The sequence below is a fragment of the Nothoprocta perdicaria genome, unplaced genomic scaffold (assembly GCF_003342845.1).
Source record: "Nothoprocta perdicaria isolate Ctin4 unplaced genomic scaffold, notPer1 scaffold_86, whole genome shotgun sequence".
Classification (NCBI taxonomy): Eukaryota; Metazoa; Chordata; class Aves; order Tinamiformes; family Tinamidae; genus Nothoprocta; species Nothoprocta perdicaria.
The window spans coordinates 1,165,071-1,179,569 of record NW_020456154.1 but is presented as its reverse complement, the minus strand read 5'-3'; positions in this window follow the sequence as shown (position 1 = coordinate 1,179,569).

Genomic DNA, 14,499 nt, shown 5'->3' with positions numbered 1-14,499 from the left:
GCCCGGCCCGCCCCGCCGAGCGCCCCGCGTCCCCCGCGCCCGCCGCCCCCACAGGGAGCCGCTTCCCGCGCTGCCCGGTTAGGAAATGGACGTTCCGCGCTGGCCTCGCCAAGTGCCTGGGCACTCTGCGGGAGGCGGAAAGCAGCAGCAGCAGCGGGAAGGTGCGAGGCAGGTGGCTGTTAAACCCATTGCCAGTGAGTCCCCAGAACACCAGTTAGGTTCCCACTCCAGCTCTCACTATTTTTGCATTATTATTATTTTGCTGTTTTTTTTTTCCCTGCACGTTTTGATGTAAATCCTACACAGCACGTGTACACACACATACGCCCAAACAGAAGTACCGAGAGACTCTTGGAAATGGAGTAGAAACTGCCACGAAATGATGCCAGCTGTCGTTCAAGCCAACAATTTCCAAAGAATTGAAGCAAGTGCAGTAATACCCCTAGACTTTCTTGAGATTAACCCCCTAATTATCGTGAAGGGCTTGAAAAGTAAGATTTGCATTAGGCTTAGCATGCATTTTGTGTATTCTAGTATATTTTAATCTCATATCGTTAGATTTAGTGCTATTAGGCATTGGAAGGCTAATGTCCMAGGCAAAAGACTAAGAATATATTCTTGCATGCCTGGTTTTGAAGAAATGCCATATCCTTTTAAAGTGTAAAAAATAGCAGCAAAACTCTATCCCTTTAAGTGTAAAATCCTAGCAAAGCCCGTTGCCTATCAGGCCGATGGAGTCAGCCAAAAATCTTGAGCAGACAAGGCGAGTCATGTAAGAGATTTACCCATSCAAGAGAGCAAAGGCTGGCATCCCTTCAACATAAACTTCCTAAAGGAAAGGCAGGAACGCGGCTGCAGGTAGGTTAATTTGTCAAACAGGTTGGGGAAAGCTGTGACATTGCTGAAAATCCGAGAGCGGGGGTTGCCTCCCGACTGATGCTGTCAGAAACTGGTTTCTCGGGACTGTCTCTGTGCTTGCACAAGATACGCCCCGCACCGGAGAGCATRGCCAAAATCCTGAACACCGCCAGACTCGAACCGGGATCTGAAGAGCAGAGCTGAGGGCAGGAGCAACCTGACCTGGAGTGACTGTTGGGCTGCACATAGCAAGGTTAGGCCCACGCTGCAGGCTTGGCCTGGAATCTCCGGAAAGGAGAGCGTGCCTGGAGAGCGCAATCGCCTGGACTCTGTGGCCAAGCAGAGCTACGTCTTGCCCGAGAGCCCTCTGGTGTCTCCAGCACTTCAGTGCAGCAGGATTGGAGCAGCTGCAGGGCTGCTCAGGGACATTCTCCACGTTTTGTTTTGGCAGCGGAATGGAGGCACCTCCAGGACCAAACTCTTCAGGTTGTTTGCTTTTTTTTTCTCACAAATTCCACTGACTTGGTCCCTGCCCTTTCACAAAGTGCCGCAACTGTTTGCACTGACAGCATGGCCCTGTTGAAGTCAAACTCAGGGAAAGCCAAGGCAAACTCGGGGAAGCTTCAAAGTTTCGCAAGTGTTTTAGCAAGCAGTTGTTGTACTTCACCCAGAAGCACGCTGGGCGTCCCAGGAGGGTGGGCTGGACACTTATGTTGCAGTGGTTGTGTATAGAAAGGTTAATGCTGAGCTTTAAATCTCCATTTCAGGCTACAGGCTGCATTCACACTGTGTTGAGATGAGCGAGACAAATGAGATAGGGACAGTTGTCCCAGGCTGCTTGCACACCCAGACATTTATATTACTGCTTTGGAAACAGTCTGCGCTTCAAAAGCTTTCTTTGGAAGCACAGAAGTGTTTTTTCTTTTAACTCAGAAAGCAAAATACAGGTCCTGACTGCAGATTTTGGAGTCCCAGCGAAATCTRGGTTACATCACACAAGGCAGCTCCTCAGGCCGATCCCCGGCCACGCCAGCCGGTCGGAAGATGTTGCGACACTGGGACACACGGGACACGTGTCAGCACCCAGCTGGCTCAGGCTCTCCACAGTGCCACCGAGGACGTGTGACTCACTCATTTCCTCAGCAGGACCGCGTTCCTTATCCCGGAAAGGGCTCTTAGCTCCCACCATTGCCATGTGACCGCTCTGGATGTGGCACCCAAAGGACCTTCCCTTGCCCAGGTACCTTGGCAGCCGCACACTCCAGTGAGTTCCCGTGTGCTTGAACGGGAAGGACACTGGAGCATGTGGGTCTGAGACCATGCGTCTTTGTCCAAGTGCCTTAGGAAAATATGGATCAAACAGTGAGCAGGGAAACACACCCCTTCAACAAGGCAAGTGCCCACATAGGGTGATGTTGGGAAATGATCCTCACCTTTTATCCACAGCTCTCCTGCTCTGGGTAGAACACGACTGTGCAGGTCTTAGTGCTTAGTGCCAACAGAAACGCATTAGAAAACAGAGTCCCTTCCATGCTGAACAATGGAAAGGAGAAGAAAAGGAGCAACTTCCTGCTGGTTGCAGACAGGGACCCCAGTTATCCTCCCAGAACTGAGAATTCAGGCAGGCATTGATTAAGTATCCTCCCTGGAGGATGGCAAGTGCCAGCACAAGCGCTGAAAGAGGTAAATGGAAACACACTTTACATAGTCGCTTGGGACAAAGTCAAGTGAATGGTAAGTTAAAGATTGCACAGGGAAGCCATAAAGTCTTCTCTCTCTTCCATTCCCCACCCACCAAACTGCCCGTAAATGGCATCTTTTTGAGAACTGTAAAGAAAAGTGTGTCAGCAGACAGGGTGACTAGGAGGGTAGTTAGGGTCAGGCCACTTGGGACAGGGCTGACTAACAGCTCAGAAGCAGGATTTGCATTGACTGGCTGTGTTATCTCACCAAGTAAATAGAGGAAAGAGAAAGCTTCCAAGGGCCTCGCCTGTGTTGCTGGGGAAGTCAAGGCGCTAATGATCCTAATCAGAGATGACCCATCTGCCAGGCAAGGCTGTAATTCAGTTCCTGCAAAGCAGGTGTGAAGTGCAGGTCCCTGGCAGAGGAGCCTTGGGGCTGCAGAGGAGCCTTGGGGACTGCCGAGACATCCTTCAAGGCAGGGCAAGGACGCTAGCCCCGCGGGGAGCATCATCCCATCAGGAACGCTGCCCTTTCGGGAGGTGCCTCCTGATGCCTGGAGATGACAGGAGCGGAGACAAGCGACGCTCGCCAACTTCATGGCCACTGGGTTGTTCAGGRATCTACAAGTGGCGGCAGGAAGGGATGAGATCCTACACTGCATAGACGGGGCTGGACCCATGGGCTGTAGCAGCTCCTGTGCACAGCTGGTGCATGATGACCCTCTCGAATCGGAGACCTGTAGGCTCAACATGACCATGCTTGTTGCTCTCACCCAACCAAACCTGCAGTAGGGCAGTAGGGGTTTTGTTTGTTTGTTTGTTTGTTTGTTTTTTGAGTATGTACAATGAAGACAACTGAACAGAAAGTGTCAGGGAAATAGCCAAATCTCCTTGAAAGAGACTGCTAGTTTTGGGGTAAGAGCATCCCACCTGCTGCTGGCAGAAAACAGAGATGGAAGATCTTTGAGCCATCACACAGTCTTGCCTTGGGGCTAAGGAAGAGCTACAACCCCTGCTCCAAACCTGACAGATTTCAGTCCATGCTTTTCTTAAAAATCACCCATGGTCAAATTACCACAGCCTCCTTAGATGGTCTGAGACCCATTTAACCTYCCTTTTAGAAACAGTTTTCCTAACATCTAATGTTCCCTTCTCTTCGCTATAGAGGTAAAGGATGGAAAGCTGCTGCCAGCTTTGGCTCACAGTGCTCAGAGGCTGTGGGGTGTTTGCAAGGGCACTAAGCGCAGTTTTGCGAACACRCTCACAGCCTCCTGCAGCTGGGAGAAGGCGAAAAGCTGAGGAGAGAGCACAGCCCTCGGCCTGACCCCGTCGTGGCAGGCAAATTGCCTGCTCGCTCCCAGAGAATTTATAGCTGTTATTTCTTATTTGCAATTTAAGAGTCCTGGTTTTGAAAGGAAAACATTCTTTCTATGTGTTTAAAATACGATTCTTCGTGGTGCTATAATTCACACGGCCTTACATCCAGTTTTAGGAGGTACAGTCTCTAGCGGTGTGACCTTTCCACGGGGAGAATGTGTGAAGGGAAAGCAAAAGGAAGGAAGGGAGCTGCGTTTGCTGCTTTTCCCATTCTTGAAGATTTCTGCTGGAGCAGAGCGGGAAAGAATGGACTACATGAGGTTATCTGGAGATCCATTCGCACCTCTGCTTCTCACTAGTACTTAGGGCTTACTCACATTTCCTCCATTAAAAAGGCATGATGTCAGTTAAGCTTATTCCCAGACAGCCCTATTTGACACAAGAAAGTCCAAAGAGGTATTTTTTTTTTTAAGGAGGTGTTTGTATATAGATGAACTTGCCTTCTGTTAAGATCTCTGCATCGTACATTCCCCCGCCTGCACTGCGTGGGCCGCCTCTGGTGTCCTCTACTGCTGCAGACAGGGCAAGGGTTTGCACAAGGGCTCACAGACTAATTCACTTTGGATTTAAGCAGCCAAAGACTCCTTCCCCTCACCTCCCCCATCCAAAAAGGTAGTTTTTGAAWGTTTTAGTGAGCCACCGGCCTACAAAATTAGTAATACAAGTCTCTTACACTAAGTGAGAACTTTTTATTTGTAGGCAAATGCCAAGAAAAGCACACAAAATAAGTTGCTTTAATATGAAAGGCTTTTTTTTCCCCCCCAATAATTCTTTCGTTTAAAAACAAAACAAAACCTAGGCATTTTGGCACAAGATAAAATTTAATGAACTTAGCAGCCTTAGGCAGTTTTATTTGTCCTAGTACATGCAACTTCTTTTGCAAGTTCTCCTTGCAATTTACTTCCAACCTGGTTAAAGCTCAGCTTTTAACATTGCAAAGCTCTTTTTTTAACATTGTAGTATTTTATTCCTCCCTTTCTTTACCAGAAATACTAGTTAATAAAACTTAGGAACRCTGTGGTGAGGGCAGGAGTCTCTGCACCTGAGGAGGAATCTCCTGCAAACCCTCTCCAGCCCCTGAACTGAGTATCTGCATTTTCAGGAATCAGACAATGATTATAAAATTCCATAGGCAGCTGAGGTGTGAGCATGTGCCAACCTCCAACCTTTCTTTCCGACAGTCGCTTCCCCAGAGGATGCAGAATCCAGACCTTCTCCCCTCTCTTTCCTTCCCATTGCAAATAGCAGACAAACTATTTACAGTCTTCTCAGAGATTATTTTTTATCCACTTTATCCAGCCAGTGACCTACTGGAGCTTCATGTTCTTTACGAAATATGAGCTGCCAAACTACCTCTTTCAATTTTTGCAATTTAAAATATTTCCTGCGTTTGCAGATGCCTAAAGGCTCAGAAACCAAGCACTGCAGGAGCAGGGGCAAGGCCTGGAAACAATTTGTGCTTCAGATCCCCAGTTTTCTCAAATGACCTGTACTTGAAAGAAAAACTTGCTAAAAACACCTTTCCAAACAGGCTTTTTTTTTGTTTTTTTTCTTTTTCTTTTTTTTTTTTCCTCCTTTAAAGTTCCGCTGTTAGATATGTTGATACACCTTGATGCTTGGCATACATTGATCTTGGCTACAAATGTCTCTGTACCAGTGAGAAAATAAGTTTTCCAGTACACGAGGTGAGATGCACGTAAGAGCTCTTTGGTTGTTGATCTGTGATAGGAAGAGACTGCAAATATAGGACTGGAGCCCAACTCAGGCCCTGGAGGAGATGAGGGTTAAGGTTTATTATGCAGACACAAGGGCTGTGGAAGAGCATGTTTGCCCCRTGCTCCTGTTCCCTGCTGGGCACAGGTGGGTGCCTGCAAGTTGCTCTTGAGGTTATGCAATAAAAACAGTAYGAGCAGGGAGGGGAGGGAGGGGGCAGTTGGTATGCACAGATGTTTTAGACCCTATTAAAGAATAATTGCAAGAACTCTGTTTATTTATAGAGTTGAAGATAAGCTCTTTGCAGACTCAGAATGCCCCAAACCTTCCAAACATGGGCAGCTGTGAGAGCTCGGGGCCTTGATTCCTGTGTGCAGTTCCTGTGCAGGCTTTGAGCTGCCTCTGTCCTTGCAGCTCGTTGCAGGGTGCAGCCAAAGGCTTCCTTCCCCTGTGGCACCAGGGCTTTTCCAGGGACCATTGGCACCTGAGGACATCTGAGCTGGGAAGGGGGACAAAACAGCTCGATTTAAAGGAGTTTGATTTTAGTCTGTATTGGGGAGTCAAGGAGGTCTCCTCGGTGGCCGTGCCAGCTCCCGATCCCTTGTGAAGCTGCAGAGAGTGACACAAGGAGGAACGATGGGGCCTGTCTCCTTGGATTGGCTGAGGAAGGGGGCTTCAGGAGAAACGAAGATGCTGTGATCCAGCAGGGAAACGGCGAGGTGAGACAGGCACCAACAAGGCTCCAGCCAAACCTCAGCAGTGGAATTTCCCCAAGGGCAAAGGGAACTGCGAGCCGCACTCGTTGCCTTGGACAAACCATTGCATGTCTCCATGCCTCCGTTTTCCAGCTGTGAAAGGGAGATAATTATACTGACTTGCTTTCTAAAATGCCTTGCAAACACCATACAACAGCTAAGCACTATCATATTGATACGTATAATATCCCACTGTAGCCACTGGATGCTTGAGAAGGAACGAATAACGCTTGGAGTCCACACAGACGCTGTGCCAGATCAAYGCAGGCACCGCTACAATGTTGATCTGGTCTCCTATTGTGTGTTCCCACAAACCCACATGGGGACAAAAAATCCAAATACGCCTCTTGGCTGACAAATCACTGAAGCTACGTTACAGGGAGGAAGAAAATGTGACCCCATTGCACAGACCAAAGTCTGTATTTTTTGCTTTGATCACAGAAGGAGGAAAGTTTTGGCTGAGTTTTTTGCATATGAAGAGAATTGTTCTTGGTTTTTTGTTGTTGCTGGGTTGATGTGTTTTTTTGCAGATGATCCATCTTAATTTGATAAGAAGGCCCCCTACCAGTGCATTTCAATGCTTAACATACTGTYGAAGTGAGGCACTCATCAGATTGAAGTATCAAAAGCTGTTTGAGAACAAAAATACTGTACCATTTACTGACAATTAAAAGAAATCCCCTAATAACCTCCATGCCAACCAAAACCTCTTGTACTCATCTGTACACCCTACCCAGCTCCTTGCACACCCACCATCACTAGTCAATACCAACTGAGTGGGTAGAAGAGCTACCCACAGAAGCAAACCCCACTTAGTGTACTCAAAACACAGTGCTTTGGTTTTTTCCTTTGTGTTTTTCACAGTGGTCACCATGGAGGATCCCAGAGAACTCGGCACACGAGTGAGTGCAGGAAGGATCTACCTGAGCCGTGGGTCACCACAAACACATCATCCACTTGAGGACTACAAGGTGTTGGTCTCCAGGATGTTTGGGATGGAGGGGACAACCACTGCCAGCACAGAGGGGATGTGCCAGGACACATCCTGCTGGCCCAAATGCTGCACGGCTACTGCAGGCACCAGTGTGATGTCTCTTTGCAGCACCCAACTAATCTCCTAAGTAGAAACAAAAGTAGAAACATCATTATAAGATGGTATCTCCGTTCTTCTTCCTAAAAGGTGCAAATAATTTCTTGACCGGTTGCTTTCTGATTCCTCTTCTGCAAAGAAAAAAAAAAAAAAAAAAAAAAAAAAAAGCAACAGCAGATAAAAGGGTGATGCATCTCAACTGGGTTTTTGGTTGTAAAAAGCCATCACATCATTTACAATGACGTATGGCTCAACCATTCTATGTAACAAGAGGGCTGCAGGGTGATAAATGCAAGTATTCCAGGCTTAAAATGTGGTACCCAGAACCAGAATCCAACGTGTGGTTTTGCAGAAACGTTTCCCCCCTCAGAAATGAGTATTCACATATTCCCCTTGATCTCAGCTACTGCTTTGAAAAGTCAATTCCTCCAAGGAGAAAAAATATACGCACTATTAGACAGTTAAAAACTACCACATTAAAAGAAAATTGGGGAGTTTTTTTGCATCTAGCTGAGCATCTCTGCACAGTGAAGGCCTCAAGTTCCCGCCTGGGATGTGTGCAACTCACTCCTCAAGTGAGCTATTCCTTCTGCCACCCGCCAAGCTTCTTGTTTGAAAAAGGGTTGGCATTTATTCAGTTGGTAAAATAATCACTAACACATAATAATGCCCCTCTTCCAGCTCCTGGAAGAAAGCCCAATATTCACATTCTTACTGCTCTGAAAGCTTTTCTGCAGTCCCTGGCAGTAGTATTTGGAAGAAGCTTCAAGATACTCATGCCAGTAAGAGGCATACATCTGGTTTTTGTTTACATGTCTCGGGCTGTATAGAGCAGCTATCATGTAAAGGAGCAGTAAAAGCGGCTTAAGTTTCATATGGGAAAACAAAGCGATTTGCAAAGAAATTTTGAAGAGGCTTCGCTCAGGGCAACGAGGCAGCTAACGCCAGTGCTTCCCCTTGTTTGACAATACCTAGAGCAAGAGAGTTGGATCCCAGTGCAAATAAAATAACCCACAGGTATCGACCCATGCAACTCCAGACACAGACACAGGAAAACCTTATGGAGAGACACACACACACACACACACACACACACACACACATACATACATTTCCCATTTTTGCGTTATCTTTCTCATAAGGAAACTAAAATAAACACCATCTTCAAAAATAAAGGCTATATGCAAAGTGTTGTTTTTTTCAAATAGCATCATGTTTTCTACCCCTGTACTGTGAGCATGGGATTTGTTTGCTTTTTACTTTAATACATCTGCCCATTGAGTGGAAATTGCCACTGAGCTGCCACTGAAAAACCTACATCTTCCTTAGGAGGCTGCAGCTAATTCCCACCGCATCTGGACACGGCAGTAGTGAATATTGTTCCTGACAGGGTTATTACTTTGTACTTAGGATGCTGAAAGATTGAGAAAAATTATTCTAATTTCAATGTTTATTCAACTGGTGCAGTATTGCTGTTCGCCTCTCCTTACTTTACTTCCACAAGCAACGCCACGTTCTGCCGTTAATCGCCTATGACAGGGCTGCTCCGCTGCCCATGCTGATAGCATCTGCACGAGAGGAGGAACAGATGAGCAAACCACACGTGAACCATTGCCAGGGCTGAAATTAAGAATGGTCCCCCCAGTGAAACTTTAAAGGCCTGGGAAGAGTAGACGTTTTTGATAACGTATTGCTGATAAGACAGAAATCCCACAAGAGCTTCTCAGTTCAGGACTACACTAAGGAATGCAGAAAGTCATAATACATGCCCTTTTAGCACATCCATAAAGGAACCAGCTGCTGAATGCTGAGACACAAATGTAGACCTTTTTCTGCCTAAATATTTCTCAATTTAGGAAAATCTGCCTCCAACTTATCCAGATGCTGTAGACAGCTAGAGCTGGGTGAATAATAGATTCCCAGTGTGATGACAGTTCTAAAAAAAAAGAAAAAATAGTTTGTGGATGAAACATTACATTTTGTTCAGTCTGAACATTTTAGCTTTGAGACTTTTAAAACTATCAAACCGAACCTGAAGGTTTTCGAAATAAAGTTATGGCAAAGCAGAAGATGTTGAAAGGAGCAATTCAGCTGCTTTGAAGTTTGGGCTTTTTTTTTTTTAATTTTTTTTTTTCTCTCTCTCTCTTTCTTTTTTTTTTTTTTTTTGCATATGAACAGTTTGACTAAATTGACATTTCAGTTTCGCAAAGTGTCATTTTCTTTCCAAGAAAACTTTTGGCCAAGAAAATGTCATCTCCCCGCACAGCAAGCAGATACAAAGGGGAGGCTCTCCAGCTCGCCTCCCTCGAGAACGGCTCCAACACGCCCTCAGAAGGAAGGATGAGCTGCGAAACCCCGAAACCAAAACTTTGGCCGTGCAGTCAAGGGGAAGCCATGAAGACAKCTTTGTGTTTGCGGCAACCTGTGGCTACTGGTATCCACTCACTGAGGCTGAGGCTGCCTGGCCACCGAGCTGCGCATTGCAAGGCGAGCCAGGACGTGGCTCCCTAGCAGGGAGACCTCCCAAATCCACATCTCTTGGGGCAATCACCAAATGTCAAAGTGACCGCCTCAAGACATGGTCTGGTTGGGGGGACTCCCATGGACACAGCACTGRTGATGCACCCTAATATCCCACTGCTGCTCTTAGGCTTCACCAGTAACATCCCCTGCAACAGTCCCCAGTGCAGCCCATGACTCTATTTAAAACTAAAGAGGAAAAGTGCAAAGCTTTGAAGTCAGGAGGCATATAATGAATTCAGCAAAACATTGTATTTCAAAGCAGGCTCTATTTGCAGAAGCCATCTACCCAGAGAAAAGCTCTAATATGCCTTAGACTCTGACAGGAGTCTAAGGGAGTTGAGGGAAACAGATTTGGCTGAGGATGCTTCGCATCATCCATCCCCACAATATCTGAAATGTCACTTTTCAGTGGAGCAGTTTCCAGCCTTATATCAATTATAACATTTCCATTTGGCTCCCCGCAGCTTGCTGACATTTGTAGCCACCGTCCAGTCCAGTAGCTCCTAGCAATTTCTAATGAGATATCCCAATAAGACATCGCTGACTGTCCCTCCTAATGATAACTGTGAGCTCTCTCCAGCTTCTCTTGAGCTATGGTCTTAGGTCTCCCCTTACTGAGGRTTATGCATCCTCCTCTCTCCCCTTGGGAACACGCAGCTCTAAAGCACATCCAGAGGTGCTCTGGAGCATCCAGGAGCGCAAGGGGCAGTGCAATGTGCAGCCCTTTTGCCAGAGAGGGGCTCAAACTGTAGGCAATGCTAAAGGTACAGGCAGCAAAACCCCTGCTCAGTGGATCCAGCACCAGCGACAGCGTTTCCCAACACCCGGCTAACCAGAGCATCCCTTAGCCAAAGCCAAGCAGATGTCGGGTGAAACTCAGAATGAGCCTGTTCAAGAATTCCCTCTGATATCGCTTGTCTTTCATACTGCCYGTAAGAGCCATTAAAATTCTGTCTGATAACCAGCTTCCCAAAAGCACCAGAGTTAGTACCTCGCCTGTGACAGCCTCTCCAGGATTTCTCCTGGCTTACAGCAGCCTCTTTGATAAGCCCGGAAGTAGCCAGTGAAACAAACCTGCCATGTAGTCTTTGAAGATGAGGAAGTGGAGGACAGCAGAGAACTTTGGGGAAAGGGAGGAAACCTGGCAAAAGGGAAASCTGGCAAAAGCCCAGAGCCAGAAGACTCAAACCCAGGATGTTGCCCAGAAGTTGGCATTAGTGGCAGAGGGCAGTCATAAACGGGCAGAGACTGATAGATAATGACTGCATTGGACCCATTTTGTTAGGAAACAAGTCCTTTTTAAACTTTTGGACAGTGTAATTCCTTTCTGGTTGTTTGAGGCTTTGGAGAGGTTACCTCCTTCCTGCTTTCAGTCCAGCTTTCATCTTCAGAGGCAAGGTACAGCCAGCCAGATTGCAGGGTGCACCCGTGTATTCACTTGCTTCCAGCCTATTCCACCTCTTCTTTTTRAAATAGGAATATTACACACACTATGTATGCTATTACCAACCACTACTACCTATATGTTGCCCTTTGGAAATTAGACTGATTTCTTTATCGAAGAGGAGGAGAAGCAAGTCAGTAATGACAAGCTTATCATAGGCTCTGCATTGATAAGAATGTTATTTTGGGCTCTTGGTTCTTCCCTTCTTTGGGAAGGCTGAGCAAGGAAAAGCAGGACTCCGGTTTACAGCTAACATTAAAACAGCTTTAACATTAAAACTTTGTTGATAAAACGGCATCCCGTTCCCGAGACAATGTGCTCCCAGCACGGATCAGGGTCACATCAGCTGATTTTAATGACAGAAAATGAGCTTGCAACTTATAACCSGGGCTATTGCTGCGGAGATAACATGGCCGAGGGATAATTAAGGAAAGATGTGTGGTTGCGTCTCCTGTGCCGCTCTGAGTGTTTCAAGCTGTAACTTCCCACCGCGGGCTCTTCTGAAATAAATTGCATTCCTGATACAGCTCAGAAATCAAAACACGGTGCTGTCTGGAAGAAATGCTCTGCTTTAGGAAACAGCCTTCTGATAAAGGGATTTTAGGACTAGGTTTCTGGCTCCCAGTGCTGTTAGCAGTGCTATGTCCCCTTTGGTTTCCTTGCCGTGGCTTTGCGCTCGGTGTTTCTGCGGACTCTTGCTGACGCATGTGGATGCGGGCAGCACAACCACTTACCATCAGGAACCAGAGATCGCCGAATTTCTGGCTGTGGAGCTARAGTAAACATGGAGCGCTGCCCAGGCTGCGCTGGCGGGGCTGGAAAACCAACGCTGTGGGCTAACGAGCCAACTGGGAAAAGCTGCTGCACTCCAAACGTGGTGCTGTGGCATTTCTGCCATGGGGCGGCTTGTGCTGAGGGCTTTCCAGCAGCCCGTTCCTGCAGGAAACAGCCAAGCGGGAAGTTACTCCAGCCGGAGCCCAGAACAAGCGTCAGCCCTGGAGCCTGGGGCCATCCAAACTGCATACGGCCCCTTCTCGGTCTCGGAGCGAGAAAATAAACCTCTTGGRGCAGCTTTCAAGGACAACGGGCAGAGGAGGAGCTCCCACCCCGGGCATGCTGGAGGAATCAGGTTTTCCCACATCATGGGCGCAGTCTCTTGATGGGAAATAGCTGGGAAGCTCTGCCGGGAACCTCCACAGCTAAAGCAGAAGATGTGGAAAGATGCTGTCAGACCCCACGCCACATTGCTCTGTGTCCCAAGTGCCCCTTTGCCTTGAAGCACCCTGAAGGGCAGTGTGGGGTCAGCAGACGAGCACAATCTCTCCCAGGCGCCTGCTGCATGTGATGAGCAATCACGCTGAAAAGCCCACTAATTTTAAGGAGGACTCTGTACTTAAGCTGGAAGGARTCTGAGCGTGTCAGATGCTGGGGAACCAGCGAAACCAGTCAACAGCAGCCTGAAAATACAGAGAAAATTGTTCCACCTTGCTTTTTAAAGGACCTTTGATTAAAATATTTCATGGGTTAGTAATACTTTGCTCTTAATCTTTCTGCATATGCGTTTGCAAGGGTTTGCTTAGCAGTAGTTTTTGACTTGCACTCAGCCAAACATGTGCTCTGCTGCTCCTACAATGCCAACTAAGCAGAGTTGGGCCAAGAAAAGAAATTGCAAGAACACGTATGGGCAAAATCGCCTACCGAATGCAGGAGACCCTTATTTCTATTTGGACATAATGTAGTGCCACAGCCAGGCAAGTCTTGCTTGATAAACCCAGGCGAAGAAACCAACATCTCAAAGTTATTTAAGCACCACTGAAGGACCTGAGACGCCCTTCCCATGTCAGCCCATGCACCAGTAAGGAGGGAAAGTGGGGAAGCAAAGGCTAGAGAAAGCTCAGAGCAAAGGGATAAACCCACTGAAATAAATAGGATTGGCACCATGCCTCACATACAGGCCCTAGAGGCTGGCAGGCTTCCTTGGAAAGTACATTTCATATACGGAGATTCCCAAGCCAGCCCGTGCTGCCACCGTGACCAAGTGGCYGGAGTGGCCGGCCTGTGGCCAGCCACAGCTCCCCAGCACAAGGCGCCTACTGCTCCCCTCACGCTGGATGTTTTGGTTGAGGATGTAGCTTCAGCAGCGCTATGGCTCTGTGCTTACCGAGCTCAGCGTGTATTGGCAGTGACACACGCGCTGCTGCTCCCCTTTCCTAGTAACAAAGGCAACATCCTTCCCTTGTTTTAATATAAACACAGTGGAAAGCTGGCCACGGAARAGTACACCTCACAAAGATTAGCCCTGGAGCAACGGGATGTTGGGGCCCGTTTCTCACTTTTCCTTCCACTTTGCCTTGCTTTGGTCGTGTTAAGCAGCCAGAAGGCTGGTGTAACCGGATCGCTGGGAATTCCACTGATATCGCATGGAGACCCAACTGCGCCGCTGCTCCTTAACAGCCACGCTCTGCTCCAGGGCAGGCCGTGTGGCTGGGAACCAGGGAGGTATTTAGCATGTACTTTATGTCTATTCCTTTAGGTTGCTTTATGCCCAGTCATGCTGCCTGGGAGCTGCAGGAAAGGTCCAACGCTCCTTGCAGGCACCAAGGCCTCGGAAAGCAGCGCCCCAGCTCTGGTGTCCATCAGCTCTCACCTCATTCTGCACCAGCCCTGCAGAAAGGGCCCACCTGGGAGAAATGTCTTGACTTCAAAACAAAACAAAACAGGAAAACAAAAAGCAAATCGCCCAGGAAATTGCAAGTCCCCAGTGCTTGACTTTYCCCAGCAGCCCAGGGCAGGTGGCCTTGGAAGCCGACTGTCCCCATGGTCTCAAAACAGTTTTCCCCACATAGACTGCTTGATTAAGACAGATGGGTGCCCTACTTTTGTCCCATCATCATCTTCCATCTTTCCTTCACATGAAGAAGACACGCATTTAATTTCACTTGCCTAGTGATTTTGTGTGGCCAGCTACATATAATTATCTTAGACATAGGCCTATGAATGATTCATTAAGATCTGTATCAGATGGTTGTTTAATGTGTCCTGCTAATTAAAACTTTG